Here is a 23213-nt window from a genome sequence, read left to right on the forward strand (position 1 = left end):
CAATTGTGTGGGGATTGTTTGATGTTGGAGTACGTTTGTATGAGTGGGGGAGGGTGGGGAGGGAACAATAGGTGGGAGACAATCCGGCGCCAGGGATGGGGGCCACCAAGCTAGCTGGGCGTGCTAGCTCACGGAAGCGCAGTGGGGGGGGGGGGGTGCATATGTTCGGTTTGTCAAAGGGATTGGGTTACAGAGTGGTGTTACTAGGGAGGGGAGGGGGGGAAAATGTTCTGCTGACGAGGGAGGGACTTGGGCCAAGGGATAGAGATGAGGTTGGGGCGGAGGCTGCCTGGGGGTGGGCCGGTGGAGACACGGAGCATGGGCTGGAGGTGGACCCAAAAAAGGGGATGGCTGATTGGTGAAGGGGGGGGGCAATGAGCCCCCCAACTAGGCTGATCACCTGGAATGTTCGACGGTTAAATGGGCCAGTCAAGAGGGAACGTGTGTTCACGCATCTTAGGGGACTGAAGGCGGACGTGGTAATGTTGCAGGAGACGCACCTTAGAGTAACTGACCAGATTAGATTGAGGAAAGGCTGGGTTAGTCAGGTCTTTCAATCGGGACTGGATTCAAAGACTAGAGGGGTCTCGATCCTGATCAATAAGCGGGTGGTGTTTGAGGCGGGTAGAATAGTTTCGGATGTGGGAGGTCGGTACATTATGAGACAAGTTGGTGGAGTGGCCAGATAGGTGGCAAGTGGAAGTTCAATGTAGATATGTGTGAGGTGATACATTTAAAAAAACTGTGTTGAGTCTGCATGTTCTCCCCGTGTCTGCGTGGGTTTCCTCTGGGTGCTCTGGTTTCCTCCCACAGTCCAAAAATGTGCAGGCTAGATGGATTGGCCATGCCAAATTGCCCTTAGTGTCCAAAATTGCCCTTAGTGTTGGGTGGGTTAAAGGGTTATGGGGATGGGGTGGAGGTGTGGGCTTGGGTGGGGTGCTCTTTCCAGGAGCCGGTGCAGACTCGATGGGCCGAATGGCCTCCTTCTGCACTGTAAATTCTATGATTGTGGTCAGTGAGAAACTGGAGGGGGTGCAGGTGGTATTAGTAAATTTGTATGCGCCAAATTAGGATGATGTGGAGTTTATAAAGAGGATGCTGGGGAAGATACCAGACCTGAACCCGCACAGGTTGGTCATGGGAGGGGACTTAAACACAGTTATTGACCCTGGCTTGGACCAGTCAAGCTCGAAATGGGCAGGGTGCCAGCAATGGCAAAGGGACTAAAAGGGTTCATGGAGCAGATGGGGGGGGGGGGGTGGATCCATGGAGACTTGGGCAGCCAAGGATGAAGGAGTTCTCCTTCTACTCACACGTGCATAAAGTGTACTCCCAGATCGATTTCGTTATTTTGAGCAGGGCCTTACTGGCAGTTGTGGTGGACACGGGGTACTCGGCGATCACAATCTCAGACCATGCTCCGCACTGGGTTGACCTGCAGGTTAGTAAAGACAGTAAAGACAGTAACCAGCGCCCGCACAAGGTTAGATGAGGGACATTTGGCTGATGAAGGGGCGTGCAAGCGGCTGAGGAAATGTATTCAGAACTACCTGCAGGTCAACGACACGGGAGACATTTCAGCAGTGAAGGTCTGGGAAGCGCTGAAGGCGGTGGTCAGAGGGGAGCTGATCTCACAGGCCCACAGGGAGAAGGTGGATAGGGCAGAGACGGACCGACTGGTTAAGGAGATACGATACAGATCGATAGGAGCTATGCGGAGACCCCAGAGGCAGGGCTTTTAAGGGAATGGCAGAGGCTACAAGTGGAGTTCGGCTTGTTAACCACAGGGAGGGCGGTGGAGCAGCTGAGAAAGGCGAGGGGAGCGATCTATGAGTAGGGAGAGAAGGCCAGCAGAATGCTTGCACAACAGCTTAGAAAGAGGGAGGCAGCCAGGGAGATAGGGAAAGTAAATGATGGAGATGGGAACCTTATTGGAGATTCAGCAGGGGTGAATAAGGCGTTTAGGGATTTCTACAGTAGGCTGTATAGATTGGGACTCCCTACAGGGCCGGAGGGGATTAGGCACTTCTTGGGGGGGGGCGGTTGGAAGAGATAGTGAAAGGTCTGAAGGCCATGCAGGCGGGTAAAGCCCCGGGGCCGGACAGTGGAGTTTTATAAAAAGTTCTCTGGGATATTGGGGCCGGTGTTGATGAGGATGTTCAATGAGGCAAGGGAAAGAGGTGTGCTGCCCCCGACGATGTCACAGGCCACGATTTCACTGATTCTGAAATGGGATAAGAACCCGGATGTGTGGGTCCTACAGGCCGATATCCCTGTTGAATGTGGATGCCAAACTGCTGGCCAAAATTTGACCTCCAGGATTGAGGATTGTGTTCTGGACGTTATTGGGGAGGACCAGACAGGGTAGGCAGTTGGTGGCCAATGTAAGAAGGTTGTTAAATGTGATCATGATGCCCCTGGAAGGTAGGGAGGTGGAGGTAGTGATCGCAGTGGATGCAGAAAAGGCTTTTGATCGGGTAATAATGGTTCGGATTTGGGCGGGGCTTTATTGACTGGGTCAGGTTGCTGTATCAGGTTCCTGTGGCAAGTGTATGGATGAATAGGACAACATTAGACTATTTTATACTGCACCGGGAGACGAGACAAGGATGCCCCCTCTCCCCACTGTTGTTCGCGCTAGCTATAGAGCCATTGGAAATTGCTCTGAGAACCTCAAGGGGCTGGTCCGGGGGGGGCGGGGGGGGGGGGGGGGTTGGAGCACATGGTCTTGCTGTATGCAGACGACCTGCTTCGGTATGTATCGGACCCATTAGAGGGGGTGGAAGAAATCATGAGGATTCTAGGGGAATTTGGCCGGTTTTCGGGGTATAAGCTAAATATGGGGAAAAGTGAGGTGTTTGCGGTCCAGGCGAGGGGACAGGAGAGGCGATTGGGGAAGCTGCCGGTTAGATTAGTAGGGGAAAGCTTTAGGTACCTAGGCGTTGAAGTGGCGCAGGAATGGGGCCGGCTGCATAAATTAAATCTGGCTCGGCTAGTAGACCAAATGAAGGACGATTTTCGGAGATGGGACGCGCTCCCGTTGTCATTAGCTGGGAAGGTGCAGACAGTGAAGATGACGGTCCTCCCGAGATTCCTGTTCGCGTTTCAATGTCTCCCCATCTTTATTTCGTGGTCCTTTTTTAAACGGGTCAACAAAGTGATCTCTGGCTTTGTTTGGGCGGGCAAGCCCCGCGGGTAACGAAGGTAATGCTTGAGCGGAGTCGGGGAGAGCGCGGGCTGGCGCTGCCAAACTTTAGTAACTATTACTGGGCGGTGAATATAGCCGTGATCAGGAAGTGGGTGGTAGGGGAGGGGTCGGCATGGGAGCGTATGGAGGCGGCTTCATGCAAGGGCACCAGTTTGGGGGCGTTGGTAACTGCGCCTCTGCCGTTCGTGCCGGCACGGTACTCCACCAGCCCCATGGTGGTGGCAGCCCTGAGAGTCTAGGGGCAATGGAGGAGACATGTGGGAACAGAGGAAGCATCGGGCTTGTCCCCAATCTGTAATAATCACCGGTTTGCCCCAGGAAGTATGGATGGGGGTTCTGGATATGGTGGAGAGCAAGGACTGAGAGGATGGGGGATATGTTTATAGAGGGGAGCTTTCCGAGTGTGAGGGCGCTGGAGGAGAAGTTTGGGTTGGCGAGGGGAAAGAAATTCAGGTATCTGCAGGTGCGGAACTTCCTACGTAAACAGGTGTCAACCTTCCCGCTCCTACCGCTAAGGGGGATTCAGGGCAGGGTAGTTTCCAGAGGCTGGGTAGGAGAAGGGAGCGTCTCTGACATTTACAATGAACTTATGGGGTCAGAGGAGACGCAGACAGAGGAGTTGAAGTACAAGTGGGAGGAGGAGCTGGGAGGAGAGATAGAGGGTGGTCTATGGGTGGACGCATTGAGTAGAGTCAACATGTCCGCAACATGTGCCAGGCTCAGCCTGATACAATTTAAGGTCGTTTACCAGGCTCACATGACAGTGGCCCTGATGAGCAGATTCTTTGGGGTGGAAGACAGGTGTGCAAAATGTGCGGGAGGACCAGCGAACCATGTCCACATGTTCTGGGCATGTCTGGAGCTTAGGAGATTTTGTCAGGGGTTTGCAGATGTCATGTCCACGGTGTTAAAAACAAGGGTGGCGCTGAGTCCAGAGGTGGCGATTTTCGGGGTGTCGGAAGACCCGGGAATCCAGGAGGAGATAGTGGCAGACATTCTGGCCTTTGCTTCCCTGGTAGCCCGGAGACGGATACTATTAGCTTGGAGGGACTCAAAGCTCCCGAAGTCAGAGACCTGGCTATCGGACATGGCTAGCTTTCTCTGTTTGGAGAAAATCAAGTTCGCCTTGAGAGGGTCACTGGTAGGGTGCGCCCAGAGGTGGCAACCGTTCGTCAACTTCTTCGCGGAAAATTAATCGTCAGCAGAAGGGGGGGGTTAGCTTAGCTTAGAGTAGGGGTTAATAAAGGTGGGACCTGTAAGGGAGGGAGACGACTTTTGCACTATGTTTATAGTTTCATGTACATTGTTTATTGTGTTGTTGTTATAATACCAAAAAATACCTCAATAAAATGTTTATTAAAAAAAAAGAGTTCAAGAGAAAGAAAGAGATTATCTTTAAATGTATATCCTGCAGATACTCCTGCACAATGTTAGTTTCCAGCAGTGCTTCACTTGTTTTTCCCTCCACCCCCACCCACAAACAAGTGACTGCAGACTGAATATCTATCCACAAGTACCCCAGTCAGTAATTCATAGCTGGAGTACTCCCTTATACAGGATCTCGCTCGAGCAGATAATTCCTGTGTCTCCTGTGGGGTATGCCCCACCTTTCAATTGGTCCATTTTCACAAAGTTAATTTACACTTGCCCCATTCTGAACCGCTCTGGGGCGATGGGTGTGGGATTGGGAACTCCAATCATCCCAGTCAGGGGGGAAATACATTTGTTCAAGTGCAGATCATAGGAAGCACAGAGTCAGTCATCACACAAAGAGACCGATTTCCGGGTTAACGTTCTGAATCGGTTGCATGATTAATATCTGCCATTGTTGCCATTGTCAATGAATCTTGAATTTCTGTTACCATTAACGTTGTCAGTGTTGGTTCAGTTTCTGCGACAGTTAATCTTGTTGATGTCTGTCGAGTTTCTGTTACTCTTAACCCTGTCAATCAGATCTATGTTTAAAGTTATGCTGTATGTGCATAAGGGGTTTGGTGTATATTTAAAAGGGGGAGCCACTCCCCGCTCACCTTCTGAGATCAGCCGCTCTCTCAGTGAGACTGACTTTGCGATCAATAGTGAGTCTCCTTCCTTCCCATCAGCCCAAAATCCAGGCGTGTTTCCAACATTTGCCTCATTCCCCCTTCAAACACCTCAGGAATGAAAAGTCTTGCTCACTGCGATGAAAAGTCTTGCTCACTGATCTGTGCAGAGATTTTTATTAGAAGTTATTTAGATCTCAAAAAAACACCAAAAATAGAAAATATATTTCCATTTACAATGTTTTACATTCAATAATACAGAAGTGCAGACAATGAACGTGATGTTTTAATAAAATAACAGCGGAGAATCTATTGTTTATTGAATCCATAACGTGGTGTGAGTCGTGAGAGGCGGCTATTTTGCAAAAATAGGTTGCCAGAAATAAAGTTTGAAAAACACTGCTCCAGCACATTGGGCAATGCCAGTTAGACAGGAAGAAGGTCTGAGATTAAAAATGGAAATGTAGTTCTGGCTCAGAATCTTCAGAAGTTGGAATTGAAGCACAGACTCGTCAGCAAGGAATTTAATCTACCTTGTACCCGAATTCTGAGTTTTAAATACTGAGGCTGTGTGCAAAGGAGAAACCGTCCATTCCATGCAATCACCCCTCTGAAGGGACCTGTGTTTTTTTTTGTTGGTTATTTTCATTAAATGTATATCAGCCGCTTATAATCAAGGCATTGAAAGGGTCGGCTCCGACAAGGGAAACATTAACAATAGAATCACATTAACTTAACATAGAAGAAAGATGAGGATAAAGTCATTCTTGAAATACATGCAAGACAACCATTGTCATACATTTCGCTACCAGTCACTAAGAGTTTCAAGTAACAAGCTAGAGTTATGAGCTCTGCTTCGATATTTCAGACACTTTTATTAAGTAGAAACTTTATTGCTTTCCATAATTTCTTAAAAGGCCATGAATAAAAAGGACAGTCACGATAGCACATTCCCTCAGAATATTGATTTGGCTATTCATTTTTCCAGTTTAATATTTTGCTATTTCAGAAGCACGGTGCTCTTGTATTTCAACAGGTAAATTAATGATGTTTTCTATGACCTTAGGGAGTATCGTGGAACAGAGGGACATTGGAGTTCAGGTGCGTGGTACTCTAAAGGTGGAGTCACAGGTAGATAGGGCAGTGAAGAAGGCTTTTGCCATGCTGGCCTTCATCAGTCAAGGCATCGAATATAGAAGTTGGGAAGTTATGTTGCAGTTGTACAGGACATTGGTGAGGCCGTACCTGGAGTATTGTGTTCAGTTTTGATGACCTTGAAAAAAATGTATTAAACTGGAGAGAGTGCAGAACAGATTTACAAAGATGTTGTCAGGACTCAAGGGACTGAGTTATCGGGAGAAATTGGACAGTCTAGGACCTTTTTCGTTGGAGCGTAGGAGACTGAGGGGTGATTGTATAGAGGTGTATAAGATCATGAGAGGCATGGATAGGGTGAATGCACTTAGTCTTTTTCCCAGGGTTGGGGAATGGAGAACTAGAGGGCATAGGCTTACGTTATGAGGGGAAAGAATTAATGGGAACCTGAGGAGCAACATTTTTACACAGTGGGTGGTACATATGTGGAATGAGCTGCCGGAGGAAGTGGTTGAGGCAGGGGCATTGACAATATTTAAAAGGTATTTGGACAGATACATGGATAGGAAAGGTTTAGAGGCATATGGACCAAATGCAGGCAAATGGGGTTAGCTTAGGTGGGCTTTTTGGTTGGCATGGACCAGTTTGGACCAAAGGGCCTCTTTCTGTGCCGTAGATTCTATGATTGTATGATCCTACGAATTAGGAGCACTACTTAAAGGGTATAAAATGAGGTCACTTCAATTTTTAGTCCTTACGATTGTAGTCAAAATGCTGCAGACCTGAAAGATTTTGCTTGGTTTACCGAAGGCAATGGAGATTTGATGTTTCCGGTTTTCCATTCAAAGTTATGGTCGAGCTTCTGTAGTGAAGATATTGTTCTGCAGCAACATGAGTTAGCTCAACTCCGTTGCTTGTGGGTGACTTTTCAAGGTAGGACTGTTCTTTTTCCTGGATGAGATTTTCCCCTTCTGTGGGCTGCCCTTGGAATAATAGGATATCTGCCCTCTCAAGCCAGTTTCTGTCATCTGACCATGGAATCAATAGTCCTATTCCACACACAGACTCCATAAGGGGGTCACAAAGGGAGAATTAATGACAGCCACTCACACCTTCTTGTGATACCCAGCTTTGTGGGATTTCTAGCCTATAGGCAACGTGTCTATAGGCTAGATTATACCATTATACTTCAGTTTCTGTTATCATCCAAACAATATTGTTAACTCTGAAGGTGATCTATTGTATTCCAATGATTCTCCAACGGAATGTCCCCTACATTTTAATGAATTTCCAGAGATGTGTCCAGGCATGAATTAGTCCTTGTTGGTACAGAAGTCATAAAAAGATCAGCTGACGCTTCGCCCCACCCCCACACTCGAGTCCATTTTGTCAAGGTAAATTATCCATATTCCATACTGCTTTTTGAAAGCAAAAGTCCATGGTCTTCATACATTCACAGGCATATGATGCGAGCATAACAGTATTCTATATGCATTTGATCTCAATCTTCCTATTTTGTTTTTAGATTTTTCTTCCAGCCTTGAATGTGATCATTCTTTCTGGGCTATATCCTTCAATCATCCTCCTCTGTTTCACTCAATTGAGCAGTTTGGACACTGAGTCTCGCTCACAGTTAGTGACGGATTTTTCAATCACAGAGAGGATCAGAGTTGTAATCGACACTCAACTGGTATCCATTCATGAGCATGATTTGAGCAGGGTCAAAGGTAATGGTAAAACAAGAGTGCCTACTTGGATTTCCCTCCTTAATCCAGAAATAATGAGGCCAAGAGCTGTTCTGACAAAGAATATACGGCAAAATGTTAACCTGTCTTTTCCCATTGCAGGTGCTAATGGACTTCCAGTACATTTCCAGCATGGATCAATAGGCAGCACTGAACTCCGGCTGATTCATCCCTCTTTAACAAAGGGACTTCAAGGCCAATCGCAGCACTGTTGATCTAGCTGACAGATGTCAGTTCACAGGGCAGGCCAGAAATTGAATGTGAGAATTTTCTAATCATATGTCTTTGTGCTGTACATGGTGGTGGTTACAATGGGCTGAATCTAATATGCCCACCAGCAGCAGGACGCTTGGTAGGTAAGGGAACTCAATTTGACATGAGACTAAAAAACGGTTTCCCAATGGCAGCATGAACCTTTGCTCTTTGTTATGTTCGCGAACCTTTAAAGGCAACTTGAGCTTCGCAGTGAACAAGGTCGGGAAGCCTCTTTGCACACATTTGAATGTCGTGCACATTCATTCACAAGCCACCTCGCCAGAATTAAGATCCCCTCCAAATTAGCGAAATTAGAACGTTCACATTTACAACTCCGTCTAAGTGGCGTGCGCCTGTTGAGGTTGATTTTGAAGTGAGGAGCTGCAGCTTTGGACTCCCTGGGGACCGTTCATAAATGACAAGCTCTGGATTGAGATCGGGTGAGGTGCCACAGTGGTACAGTGGTTCGCACTGCCGCGTCACAGTGTCAGGGACCCGGGTTCAATTTTGGCCTTGGGTGACAGTCTGTGAGGAGTTTGCACTTTCTCCCCGTGTCTGCCTGGGTTACAAAGATAGGGCGGTTGAGTGGGTCTAGGTAGGGTGCTCCTTCAGAGGGTCAGTGAAGACGTGATGGGCTGAATGGCCTCCTTCTGCACTGTAGGAATTCTGTGGGTGCTGCTAGACCTAACTGTTCAAAAGCTGGGCACAGGAAGCAAGACCAGTGGCAAAGGGTGGAAGGGTAAGTGGAGGCTAGAGACGTGGGGCAGGCTAAGGGGGAAAGGGTGGGGTGGAGGCTGGGTATAGGAAGCAGGCTAAGCGGGAAAGGGTGGGGTGGAGGCTGTGTATAGGAAGCAGGCTAAGGGGGAAAGGGTGGGGTGGAGGCTGGGTATAGGAAGCAGGCTGAGGGGGAAAGGGTGGGGTGGAGGCTGGGTATAGGAAGCAGGCTAAGGGGGAAAGGGTGGGGTGGAGGCTGGGTATAGGAAGCAGGCTGAGGGGGAAAGGGTGGGGTGGAGGCTGTGTATAGGAAGCAGGCTAAGGGGGAAAGGGTGGGGTGGAGGCTGGGTATAGGAAGCAGGCTAAGCGGGAAAGGGTGGGGTGGAGGCTGGGTATAGGAAGCAGGCTAAGCGGGAAAGGGTGGGGTGGAGGCTGTGTATAGGAAGCAGGCTAAGGGGGAAAGGGTGGGGTGGAGGCTGGGTATAGGAAGCAGGCTAAGGGGGAAAGGGTGGGGTGGAGGCTCGGTATAGGAAGCAGGCTAAGGGGGAAAGGGTAGTTGGAGGCTGGGTATAGGAAGCAGGCTAAGGGGGAAAGGGTGGGGTGGAGGCTGGGTATAGGAAGCAGGCTAAGGGGGAAAGGGTGGGGTGGAGGCTCGGTCTAGGAAGCAGGCTGAGGGGGAAAGGGTCTGGTGGAGGCTGTGTATAGGAAGCAGGCTAAGGGGGAAAGGGTGGGGTGGAGGCTGTGTATAGGAAGCAGGCTAAGGGGGAAAGGGTGGAGTGGAGGCTGTGTATAGGAAGCAGGCTAAGGGGGAAAGGGTGGGGTGGAGGCTGTGTATAGGAAGCAGGCTAAGGGGGAAAGGGTGGGGTGGAGGCTCGGTATAGGAAGCAGGCTGAGGGGAAAGGGTGGGGTGGAGGCTGGGTATAGGAAGCAGGCTAAGGGGGAAAGGGTGGGGTGGAGGCTGTGTATAGGAAGCAGGCTGAGGGGAAAGGGTGGGGTGGAGGCTGGGTATAGGAAGCAGGCTGAGGGCGAAAGGGTAGTTGGAGGCTGGGTATAGGAAGCAGGCTAAGGGTGAAAGGGTGGGGTGGAGGCTGGGTATAGGAAGCAGGCTGAGGGGAAAGGGTGGGGTGGAGGCTGGGTATAGGAAGCAGGCTAAGGGGGAAAGGGTGGGGTGGAGGCTGGGTATAGGAAGCAGGCTGAGGGGGAAAGGGTAGTTGGAGGCTGGGTATAGGAAGCAGGCTGAGGGGGAAAGGGTGGGGTGGAGGCTCGGTATAGGAAGCAGGCGAAGGGGGAAAGGGTGGGGTGGAGGCTGGGTATAGGAAGCAGGCTGAGGGGGAAAGGGTGGGGTGGAGGCTGGGTATAGGAAGCAGGCTAAGGGGGAAAGGGTGGGGTGGAGGCTGTGTATAGGAAGCAGGCTAAGGGGGAAAGGGTGGGGTGGAGGCTGGGTATAGGAAGCAGGCTAAGGGGGAAAGGGTGGGGTGGAGGCTGGGTATAGGAAGCAGGCTAAGGGGGAAAGGGTGGGGTGGAGGCTGGGTATAGGAAGCAGGCTAAGGGGGAAAGGGTGGGGTGGAGGCTGTGTATAGGAAGCAGGCTGAGGGGAAAGGGTGGGGTGGAGGCTGGGTATAGGAAGCAGGCTAAGGGGGAAAGGGTGGGGTGGAGGCTGGGTATAGGAAGCAGGCTGAGGGGGAAAGGGTGGGGTGGAGGCTGGGTATAGGAAGCAGGCTAAGGGGGAAAGGGTGGGGTGGAGGCTGTGTATAGGAAGCAGGCTGAGGGGAAAGGGTGGGGTGGAGGCTGGGTATAGGAAGCAGGCTAAGGGGGAAAGGGTGGGGTGGAGGCTGTGTATAGGAAGCAGGCTGAGGGGAAAGGGTGGGGTGGAGGCTGGGTATAGGAAGCAGCCTGAGGGGAAAGGGTGGGGTGGAGGCTGTGTATAGGAAGCAGGCTAAGGGGGAAAGGGTGGGGTGGAGGCTGGGTATAGGAAGCAGGCTGAGGGGGAAAGGGTGGGGTGGAGGCTGGGTATAGGAAGCAGGCTGAGGGGGAAAGGGTGGGGTGGAGGCTGGGTATAGGAAGCAGGCTGAGGGGGAAAGGGTGGGGTGGAGGCTGGGTATAGGAAGCAGTCTAAGGGGGAAAGGGTGGGGTGGAGTGGAGCAGAGGCTGGACACAGGAGGCGACCATCCCAGACCCTCCAATTGCAGACACTTCTGCAAATCTCAGTCCTGGGTGGCCTTAGTACTAGTGTGAGATTGATCTATTATTGTCGACACCCCAACCAAGGTAAACAGCTTTCTTGCAGGACCCTATTAGAGCTGCTGATAGTACACATGGATAGCCTAACAGCACAGTCCAGCACACAGGCCCATTCTACTCTCTCTCCCCATGGAATAAGACCCTGGTTCTTCAATGGGGTCTATGCAAACCCTTTATGCAAGTCTATTGCAACCCTTGTTAAGGAAATGAGCAGGCCAAATAAATCTCTGTCAGATCGCACAAATGCTTCAAGCAACTGCACACACAAAGCTCTTGAATTCTACACTCGCCTCTTGCAGTTCAGGCTAACTTGCCTTGTTGCCTCCTGACTCGCAGCCTTTACCTGTATGTTAGCTCAAAATAACAAATCACCAGCTTGGTCAGTAACAATTGGACATTCCCACTTAGATGTAGGGAGTCTCTGGTTTTATATTATTAAGAAGACAGTATAGAGATTCACTCTTTCAATGCTTAAACTATATCTACAGTGTTCCTTGCAACTGGGAACACTGCCAGTTGGAAGTTCTCCTCCAGGTCACACACCAGCCTGTTTAGGAATATATTGCTGTTCCTTCACAGTTGCTGGATCAAAATCCTTGTCGCCTCTGTAACAACATCCGGTTCTCTCCCTGCTTCAACTCATTTGCAGTTGGAAATCTCGCCCATGCCTTTGCTACGTCTAGATTTGGCAATCTCAGCCTTCCACGTTCTGCACTTTGGAAAGGTGAGATAATCTGAAACTCTGATGCCTGTTCTCTTTTCTTGCATCATATTCTATTTGTCTATCAATCCTGATTTTTCTGACTTACACTGGCTCCTGGTTAAATGATGCTCAATTTTAAAACTCTCATCCTTATATTCACAGTTGCTTCCACAGCCTCTCACCTCTCTGTACATGTAGGGCAGGATTCTCTGACCCCAGGCCGGGTCGGAGAATCGCCGGGGGCGGGGGGCGATTCATGCGACGCGGCTCCGACGCCGGTCCGCCGGTGACCGGAGAATCGGTGCCATTGGCAGTGGCGCGGTTGGCACGGCGTCAGTCGGGCTCTACACGGCCGCCCGGCAATTCTCCGCGCGGGATGGGCCGAGTGGCCGCCGAGATAGGCCGAGTCCCGCCGGTGCCGTTCACATGTGGACCTACCTGGCGGGACCTCGGCGTACATCCTGCGGGGGGGGGCGGCCTGGTGGGGGGGAGGGGGGATCCAACCCCGGGGGGGGGGTGGGCCTCCACCGTGGCCTGGCCCGCAATCGGGGCCCACCGATCAGTGGGCTGGCTTTTCCTGGTGGGGGCCTCTTTTACTCCGCGCAGGGCTCCTGTAGCTCTCCGTCATGTTGCGTTGGGGCCATCGCGGTGATGCCAACTAGCGGCATGCGCAAATTTGCGGCGGCCGCAGCACGCATGGGCAGACCCGCGGAGCCTGTTTGACGCCAGTATCGGCAGCTGGAGCAGCGTGAGTCACTCCAGTGCCATGCTGGTCCCCTGTAGGGCGCAGGATCGCTGTTCCTGGGGGCCTGTTGATGCCGTTGTAAAACGCAACACCGTTTACGACGGAGTCAACACTTAGCCTCAGGATCAGAGAGTCCCGCCCGTAATCTCCTCCAGCCCTCAACCAATGTAGCCCAGATATCTTTGCTTCTCTGAAGTCTTGAGCATCCCCAATATTAATTGCTGCACCAATGGTAACCATGGGTAAGATTCTCTGGCACTGCACCGGGGACGTGCCGAATCTGAACCCACATAATAGTGCGCGAGTTGATGTTGGGCGTGTTTTGTGAGGGCCACGAAGAATCCAGCACGGGTTTTAAGGATACAAAGTAATAACATTTATTTACAATAACATATATATATATATATAACAGCAGCAGCAACTTCTCTTGCTGCACACTCCTTCCTGCTGGTTCCTGAACTGGCCAGCTTTATTTATACTAGGAGTTTACTAATGGTTTCTCCGCCCCCCCTCATTGGGGAAGCTCATACTCCCACAGGATTGTGGGATTGTCATTAGTCCCCAGCCAATGGTAAGTAGGCAGGTTATAACATCCCTCCCCCCCCAAAGTCCAAGGAATCCACCGAAGACCCTGGCGAAGGAGGGCGTCAGACTCGTTTTGCCGCAGGCCGGACACCATTTGCACGCGGCGCTGGATCAGGCGGCGTGTAATGAGATGGAGACCGGCGCTTCCGTGATGAACGGCGCAACGGTTGTACATCCACGGCCCGTGGACCCGAGGATTCCCCCTCTGATGCATCCTGTGTCTCCATCTCGGAGTCAGAGTCTGCTGCCTCCGTCATGTCAGCGTCTCTATCTCCACTCGGTCCCGTAACGACCTGCGCAGGCTTCGAGTGAGGCACCAGTGGAAGATTGTGAGGACTACCTTCCCTTGTCTCTGGTCTCTGCGGCTGTAGAAATGAGCTCCGGGGGCGGGAATCTTTTGAGGGGATAGTCTTCTGGACCGAACGTGGTCTACATGTTTGCGCTGGAGACGACCCTGGGCTTGCACCTGGTAAGATATAGGGCCCGTTTGGCGAACGATTACACCAGGAACCCACTGGGCACCACCAGCAAAATTCCGAACGAATACTGGGTCACCGGGCGCAAACTGCCGAATCGGCCGATGCCGAGCAAATCCCTGTCCCTGCCGTTCTTGTGTGCGGCGTACTTTTGCGCCAATGTCCGGGAAAACCATACTAAGGCGGGTGCGAAGTCTCCGGCCCATTAGGAGTTCTGCGGCAGCTACCCCAGTCACCGCATGGGGGGTGGTCCTATACGTAAACAAAAAGCGAGCCAGTCTCGTGTCCATTGATCCGGAAGACTGCTTCTTTAGGCCTCTTTTGAATGTCTGCACTGCGCGCTCTGCCAACCCATTTGAAGCCGGGTGGTAAGGGGCAGTGCAGATATGGCGTATGCTGTTCATCTTCGTGAACCTCGCAAACTCCTCACTCGTGAATGGAGTGCCGTTATCTGTGACCAGCACCTCGGGGAGGCCATGCGTACTAAACGACAAACGCATCTTTTCAATTGTTGCGCAGGACGTTGTCCCCTGCATCTTATGCACCTCTAGCCATTTAGACTGGGCGTCAATTCATAGAAGGAACATGGATCCTTGAAAAGGGCCTGCGAAATCTGCATGCAAGGGTGCCCAAGGCCGCCCTGGCCATTCCCAGTGATGTAGGGGCGTGGCCGGCGGAAGCTTCTGATGCTCCTGGCAAATGGAGCAGTTTTGGGCCACCTTCTCAATGTCGGTGTCGAGGCCTGGCCACCAGACATAACTCCGGGCCAACATTTTCATTTTGGTCACACCTGGATGCCCATTGTGCAAGTCTGTTAGTATCAGCTCCTGGCCTTTTTCTGGGACAATCACATGCGTCCCCCACAAGAGGATGCCGTCTTCCACGCTGAATTCTGACAGCTTGGAGGAAAATGCCCGCAACTCGCCTGGGAGCTGTCTATGCTGCCCACCATACAGGACTATGTGCCGAACCTTTGACAGGACTGGCTCCGTCTGGGTCCACTCACGGATCTGTGATGCCGTGACAGGCAAGGTGTCCATAAAATTTAGGGTTACAACCACCTCACCGATCGTTGGGGTCGACATGGGGCCGGTCGATAAAGGCAATCGGCTCAGTGCGTCGGCGTTTGCTATCTGCGTTCCTGGTTTGTGCTCCAGAGAATACTCGTATGCAGCAAGCAACAAAGCCCAGCGCTGGATCCGTGCGGAAGCAATGGGCGGTATTGGCTTATCCTCTCTGAAAAGTCCCAGCAGAGGCTTATGATCAGTCATGATAGTGAAATGGCGGCCATACATGTACTGGTGGAAGTGTTTCACCGCAAAAACCACTGCCAGGCCCTCCTTCTCGATCTGCGCGTACTTTTTCTCCGCTGCAGTCAATGTGCAGGAAGCGAAAGCTATCGGTCGCACGGCCCCGTTCTCCATCTTGTGGGACAGGACGACCCCAATACCATACGGGGATGCATCACATGTGACGAGCAAAGGCTTTCCAGGATCATAGTGGGTTAGTAACCCAAACGACGACAATTGTTGCTTTACCCACCGGAAAGCGGTTTCTTGCGGCTGACCCCAAACCCAGGTGTGATTTTTCTTTAGCAGAAGGTGCAATGGGGCCAGCGTAGTTGCCAGATTGGGGAGGAACTTCCCGTAATAGTTTACGAGACCGAGAAAATAACGAAGATGCGAAGTGTCAGTCGGGGCGGGGGCCTGTTGAATTGCACGCACCTTCTCTGCGACGGGGTTCAAACCTTCGCGGTCCACCCGATAACCTAGGTAGACTACTTCCTTTGCCTGAAATACGCACTTTGTGCGACGTAAACGGACTCCAGCCTCCGAAAGGCGTCTAAGGACAGCCTCCAGATTTTCCAAATGTTCCTGCTCCGACGTCCCTGTAATCAAAGCGTCATCTAAGTAGACAGCAACACGTGGTAAATCTCTCAAAATGCCCTCCATAACACGTTGAAAAATTGCGCAGGCAGAGGATACTCCAAAGGGCAACCGTGTATATTCATACAGGCCCCGGTGTGTATTAATCGTTACATATGGTCGGGAGGCAGGGTCCAGCTCCAACTGTAGGTAGGCGTGACCCATATCTAATTTTGTGAACGAGAGTCCACCTGCAAACTTCGCGTAGAGATCCTCTATGCGAGGCATTGGATATCGGTCGAGTCGGGAAGGCGTATTCACTGTAAGTTTATAGTCGCCACACAAGCGAACTGTGGCATCTGGCTTCATTGCAGGTGCAATTGGTGCTGCCCAGTCAGCAAAACGGACGGGCCTGATAATACCCAAACTCTCCAAACGAGTGAGCTTCTACCTTCTCGAGCAAGGCGTAAGGCACCGGGCGCGCCCGGAAATAGCACGGCGTGGCTCCTGGTTCGACTTGGATACGGGCTACGGCCCCTTTTATTTTCCCCAAACCAGGCTGGAATACATCCGGGTATCGTCCTAGCACCTCAGTCAACCCTTCAGAAACTGTTTGGAGGATGTGCTGCCATTGCAACCGCAAATGGCGCAACCAGTCCCGACCCAACAGGCTGGGCCAATGGCCGCGCACCACGATAAGTGGGAAACGCCCCTCCTGGCGTCCATAAACAACAGGGGTCATTGTAGTTCCTGCAATGTCCAGTGGTTCCCCCGTGTAGGTGGCCAACCTGGCCAGTGAGTCGGTTAATGTAAGGGTCTGTATACCCTGCTTGATGCGGTCGAATGTCCTCTGGGCGATCACGGAGATCGCTGCGCCAGTGTCCAACTCCATCTCAAGCGGGTGGCCATTGACCCGTACTGTCACCTTAATGGGGGCCACATGGGGAGCTGCCACACAATGCAACTGCAGGCAGTCGTCCTCCGTCTCCACCCCCTCAGGAGTAGTCACCGCAGGTTCATCCACATGGAAGGTACGGCCTCTGGGCTGGCCCCAGTTACTGCCCCTGGGCTGGTCCCAGTTTCGGTTGGAAAGACGGCGCCTCTGGCGCCCCCAGGACCGCCGTCCGCAACGGGGTCGGCGCCTACAAGTCTGACACGGACATGGCTCCTCATCCATTGGTCCGGGAGAAGGCTCCCTTCGGCGTCGGTCTGGACGTTGCCTCGCCCAAGGTACCGCAGGAGTGCGGGGGGACGTTTTCGGACGGAAGGGGTTCCGCCCCAAGGCATGCACTTCCATTCCCTGTAGCTCCTGCACTCCTCGTTCTGCGCTCTCTCGGGACAATACTATTTGAATGGCCTGTTGAAAGTCAATGTTGGCTCAGCTAACAACTTTCTCTGGGTGGCCGCATTGTTAATACCGCAAACCAAACGGTCGCGTAACATTTCTGACAAGGTCTCACCATAGTCACAGTACTCCGCAATCCTGCATAGCCTGGATAGAAAATCGGCAAGGGATTCTCCAGGGGTCCTCTCAGCGGTATTAAACCGGTAACGCTGGACTACCATGGATGGGGTTGGGTTAAAATGTTGCCCCACTATATTCACAAGTTCATCAAACGTTTTGGTGTCCGGCGCAGCTGGGTACGTAAGGCTCCGAATCACCCCAAACGTATGCGGGCCGCAGGCGGTGAGCAATATGACCACCTGGCGCTCATTTTCGGTGATATTGTTTGCCCGGAAATAGTAACGCATCCGTTGTGTGTACTGGTTCCAGCTTTCCAGCGCAGCATCAAAAACATCCAAACGTCCGTACAGAGGCATGGTATAATAGAAAACAACTTCCAACCTGTGTCCAACAAAAATCCAGGGAGGTGGCTTCAGCGACAGCTATTCACTTTAACCTTCTTCGTCAGTTTTGTGAGGGCCACGAAGAATCCAGCACGGGTTTTAAGGATACAAAGTAATAACATTTATTCCCCTCATTGGGGAAGCTCATACTCCCACAGGATTGTGGGATTGTCATTAGGCCCCAGCCAATGGTAAGTAGGCAGGTTATAACAGCGTGTGTCCTGATGACATTGTGCCTGCACGGAACATTGAGTTGGCGGGCGGACGAGAGAGCTGGAGCTATGCCTGCCGACAATGAAAAGGCCAATTACTGAATTTGCAATCATCGCACAAGCAAAAAGGGCAGGCTGACGTTAAGTTTTTATCATCTAAGAGTGGGATAACAGCACGTTCGTGTTGGTTGTAATTTTGTTACAGCCATATTTCTGCGTTTTCCCAGATTTGATTTTGATTCCACGAGCTGTCTAAGCTGGTTATCTACAAATCTGTGCCAAAGTTGTAACAAAATAGATCAGTCTGCACAAGCCATGGGGAACATTGCCAATTAAAAAAGACTTTGGCCTTGAAAATTCATGGCCATTTGGCATGTTGCCACCGTAATTATATTGGGGGGGGGGGGGCGGTGGTGGCGGCGGAGGTTGGTAATTGAGTTCAGGGTAGGGACTCTCTGTACGTCAGACTCACTATGAATCAGTCCTTCATTATGACCCAATAGACAGATATAGGTTTGGCATTGGAGATGTCCCAGCTGACTCAGCAATAGATGTAGAATATGACCAGACCGCTGCATCATTAAAAAAAGTTTTCTTTAGAAAGGATTCCCCTACAGAAGGGAACAACTACACTTTGTTTGTAGCCCCCAGCCACCCCATCCCTCACTTTGCCACCCTCCCCACCCCCACCATTAGCCCTAGCTGCAGCCAGACGGTCCAGAGCTGCTGCAACAGCAGGTAAACCAGATGCACTCTTGATGGTATGGGTCTCTATCACATTGAAACATTCAGCTCTCTGGAGTTCTGGAGTTTTTGGGTTCAAGTCCCAATTCAGAGATTTGAGCACATGGACTTACAGTCCCAGCACAGTCTTGAGAGTGTGCTGCCTTGACTGTGGTGCCAGTGTTCAAGTGAGATGCTAATCTGAGACCTCGTCTACCCCCTCAGATGATGTAAAAGATCCAGCATTTCTGGCTATGGGAGCTTGCTGTGCGCAAATTGGCTAGCCGGATCATTTTCCACATTATAACACAAAAAACAGTGTGGCACTCTGGGATGGTCTTGAAGTCATGAAAGCTGCTGGAGAAATGCTTATTCATTATTTTTCCCACCTTCACTGATGTATGCAGGTGAGGGGAACCCTTCCCTAACTCTTTCCCCCCTCCTCCCACTCACAGCTTCATCGTTGCTGCCACAAAGTTTAGCTGGATCAATGGCAGGTACTGGGCAGGACCCATAGCAATTCAGGCACATTTCAGATATTTCAGGCACTGGGCTAGATTCTCCATCCTGTGACGCCCGAAGTGTGTTTCCCGACAAACGGAAAATCGGGCGTCGGGGGAAAATCGGGATCAGCATTGAGTGCAGATGTGAGCACGATGCTCTGGGCCAAGAGAGTAACACCTGAGGGGAATTGCGCCCGAGGTCCATCTGAGGGCTACCCCCCTACAACAATGTACTTCCTGCCATTGACCACATCAAAGAGAGGTAAGTGCATTCCAATCACGCGTCTGATTGATTGGAATGCACTTGGTGCTTGGAATACAAGCACGCTTTGATATGGTCAATGTTTGTAAATATTGGGGTTTCATCACTTAGAGTCACTGATCCATGAAGAGAGATGAATGAATCAGGCTGCAGCTAGTTTGTGGAAGCTGTCAATCGCAGCCCATAACCAGAAAGGTATGAATGGCTTGCATATAATGAATCTGAGGGGTTGGAACACAGGTCATAGCTCTTCCCCTTCGAAGAATGGACACATGGAGCTTCCAGGTACGCATTACAGCTGTAATTATTTTCACTGCTCCTATCTGGGCTGCTCTCTAGCTTCCAGGTTCTCCTTTCTGGGGGAGGCTCTGTGGGGTGGGGTCCTTTTAGCCAGGGGGACCCTGTGGGGGGGGGTCCCTTTAATTAGGGAGTCTCTGTGGGGGGGTTATTTTAGTTAGGGGATTCCTGGGGGGGTCTCCCTATTGCAGGCTTCCCTGGGGGCGTCTCCCAATTACAAAGGTCCTTGGGGGGGTGTCTCTCTATTGCAGGTCCCTGTGAGAGGTCTCCATCATTAAGGGAGACGAAGATCATCTGGTTGTAGGAGTTTGCTGTTGTTAAGAACCCCACTGATGTTAAATGCGAGGGTATCCCAAATCTCAGAGGGTAACTTGGAACACCAGTTCTTGGTGGTGTACAATTCCAGTTTGGTATACTCTGAGAAAAGATATGCAAACCAGGGAGGAAGAGTCCAGTCATTTTGTGATCAATCAATGAAGAATAGTTATTTACCTAAAAGAAAAACAGACAACAAGAAAGACTATAATGCACTCTCAACAATACACTTAACTACACTGTTGACTATGCACACACAATATTACATGAAGTCACTCCTTTGTTCCCAACTAACTGTGTTTCCTGAACTCTGAGATGTCCCTTTTTCCCAAACAAGGTCCAATATTATATAAGTCTTTGAGATAAATCCAGCAGATAGTTACCATGCACAGATTATTTGTCCACATTTAGGAAAACCGTTTTCAGTCTCAATGAAGGCTTAATCTTCCCTGTTCAAGTTTTGAATTTTAACCAGCGCCTTTTTGTGTGGCTATGATGGTAGCTGCTTCTACTGTGCCCTTTCCTCAGCTATCCCTATGGATATATAATTTATTCCTTTGACGTTAGCCACCCTGCGGATTCGACTTTTAGCATATCAGTGCCAATTCCCTCATCCCTCCTATTTGAAGTCACCTCTTCAAATCACCCCATTGTTTCCCCCCTAGTCATATGGGTAAATACATGTTTTTCCCACTGGTATGCTAATTCACATATCCAAACACCCGTTTACTTAGCTGAATTTATTAATCCTCTTTCATCTCCATTCTTTATTTTATTTTGTCCCAATTTCATTATTTTAATCTTAATTTTCCTCACTTCTTAACATAGTACACAAATTGTTTATGAAACAGTGATTATTTTTCGTGGCTCTAAAATTCCTGAGGTCATCACGAAATGCAAGCCTTTCTTTTATTTCCTTATCTTTAGATAGCTGCTATTTCCTTGTCTGATTTTGCACTGCCTCACATTCTCACTGCCATGCGCGTAAACGGCGACACGGTTACAAAATCCCCCGAGAGGCCAAAAGCGGGATCCTCACTGGCGAGATCTTGCTGCACGGTTATCCCAGCCTCCTGCCAGTGATGTATTGAGGTACCCGCCCAGGAAGGTCAGGAACATCACTGAAATACATTAACATGTCATTATAGGGTTTCCGTGCTGTATTGTCCCTCCCCATTTGGGATATCCCTCCTCGCTGGTGTGATGTTTCATCGACAAGTTTTACAACAGGTCTGGTGCAATGTTAACCAGGCAAACAGACCATGATTCGGGTGCACAGGTAAATACAGTCCGAGGAGGCAGGGGGGGGGATGCCCTGCTCGTAGTGTCCTGGCAGTGCCAAAGAGTAGTGTCAGGTGGCAGTGCCGGGGGATCCCTCTGGGTGCTCCATGGGGTGAGGGTTTCCCATGTTCATGGGGACGGTTTACCCGTGTGCCCATGAAGAGGTCTCTATGTTCGTGGGAGGGGGTGGTTTTTTTTTTCCCTGGAGATCGGGCAGGGATCGGGCCCTGGAGAAACGGGCAGCACGGTAGCATTGTGGATAGCACAATTGCTTCACAGCTCCAGGGTCCCAGGTTCGATTCCGGCTTGGGTCACTGTCTGTGCGGAGTCTGCACATCCTCCCCGTGTGTGCGTGGGTTTCCTCCGGGTGCTCCGGTTTCCTCCCACAGTCCAAAGATGTGCAGGTTAGGTGGATTGGCCATGATAAATTGCCCTTAGTGTCCAAAATTGCCCTTAGTGTTGGGTGGGGTTACTGGGTTATGGGGATAGGGTGGAGGTGTTAACCTTGGGTAGGGTGCTCTTTCCAAGAGCTGGTGCAGACTCGATGGGCCGAATGGCCTCCTTCTGCACTGTAAATTCTATGATCGAAGAAAGACAATGTTGCCGGCTCTTTCAGTGCCCACACAACCAGCATGACGGCGTGGGATATGCCTCAGAACTCCGCCCCCCACCCTCCCAAGTGCTGAACAATAGGGTGAGAAGGTCAGCTGCACACCGCTTTTCTCTCCAGCACCTCGAAGAAAAAACTAAAAATTCCTCCCATTGTCTCCTTTCTGTGTTAGATACTGACACATAAAACTCTTCACCTATTTCTCTCCTCCCACTTTATTTTGTGCAGTCCTATTAAGGAGTTTATTTCATTCCCACTTCTGAGTTCCCACAAACCCCCCCCCAACAATTAACCTATTTCTCTTTAGGGCTGCTATGCATTTTCCAATATTCTCTCCAATAGCTCGAAATTACTTTAATTTAAAATCATATTCCCAAATTCCCTGATCTTAATTAGTCTAAAAAGATTTTAATCACATTGATCCCCATTAAAGCCCTCTGTAACTCCACTGGTCAGTTACTGTTTGCCAACCAGCTGATCTGGATAATGAAATGTTTGTTCATGTAGCTCTGGACATTTACTACATTACTACATCCATAATGTAGTAAATGTCCACAGCTACATGAACAAACATTTCATTATCCAGATCAGCTGGTGTGGCAAACAGTAACTGACCAGTGGAGTTACAGAGGGCTTTAATGGGGATCAATGTGATTAAAATCTTTTTAGACTAATTAAGATCAGGGAATTTGGGAATATGATTTTAAATTAAGGTAACTTCGAGGTATTGGACAGAATATTGGAAAATGCATTGGAATATGGAATATTGGAAAATTCACAAACGTGGACCAGGCAGGACAGCACCCGCGGTCCACCCAGGCTATTGGAGACCCCAGGGTGGTCAGAGATAGTGCAGGGTGGCCCCCTGGGCTTGGAACATGAGCATCTTGGCACTGCCCAGATAGCACCATGGCACAACAAAAACTGGCACCACCAAGGTGCCCAGGTGGCCCTGCCAAGTTGGCAGGGGCACTGCCCGGGTGCCAGGATGGCAGTGCAATGGTGCCCAAGTGCCATAATGGCATTGCTAAGGCTCAGGAGCTAAGGGTGGGCCATGTCCATGAAAGGAGAGCGGAGGGGGGTTTTGAAGGTTGGGGGGTGTGCATGCCAGGTAAGTAGGGGCCTTTGGGCGGTCGGGGGGGGGGGCGGTGTGATGGGTGGGGGTACTGGAAGGGGGGCCTGTAAAGGGGCATGGGGGGACATGAAGAGGGGGGATCCCCAGGGACCCCATAGCGGGTGTGTTCTCTGCCTTGCTCTATTCGGTTGGCTTTGATGTGCAGTATTAATCAGAGAACAACGAGTCTTGTAAACCAACAAAACTATTTTATTAAACACAAACTGGAAATGAAATGAAATAAAAATGAAAATCGCTTATTGTCACAAGTAGGCTTCAAATGAAGTTACTGTGAAAAGCCCCTAGTCGCCACATTCTGGCGCCTGTTCGGGGAGGCTGGTACGGGAATTGAACCGTGCTGCTGGCCTGCCTTG

The sequence above is a fragment of the Scyliorhinus torazame genome, chromosome 8, assembly GCF_047496885.1.
Source record: "Scyliorhinus torazame isolate Kashiwa2021f chromosome 8, sScyTor2.1, whole genome shotgun sequence".
NCBI lineage: Eukaryota > Metazoa > Chordata > Chondrichthyes > Carcharhiniformes > Scyliorhinidae > Scyliorhinus > Scyliorhinus torazame.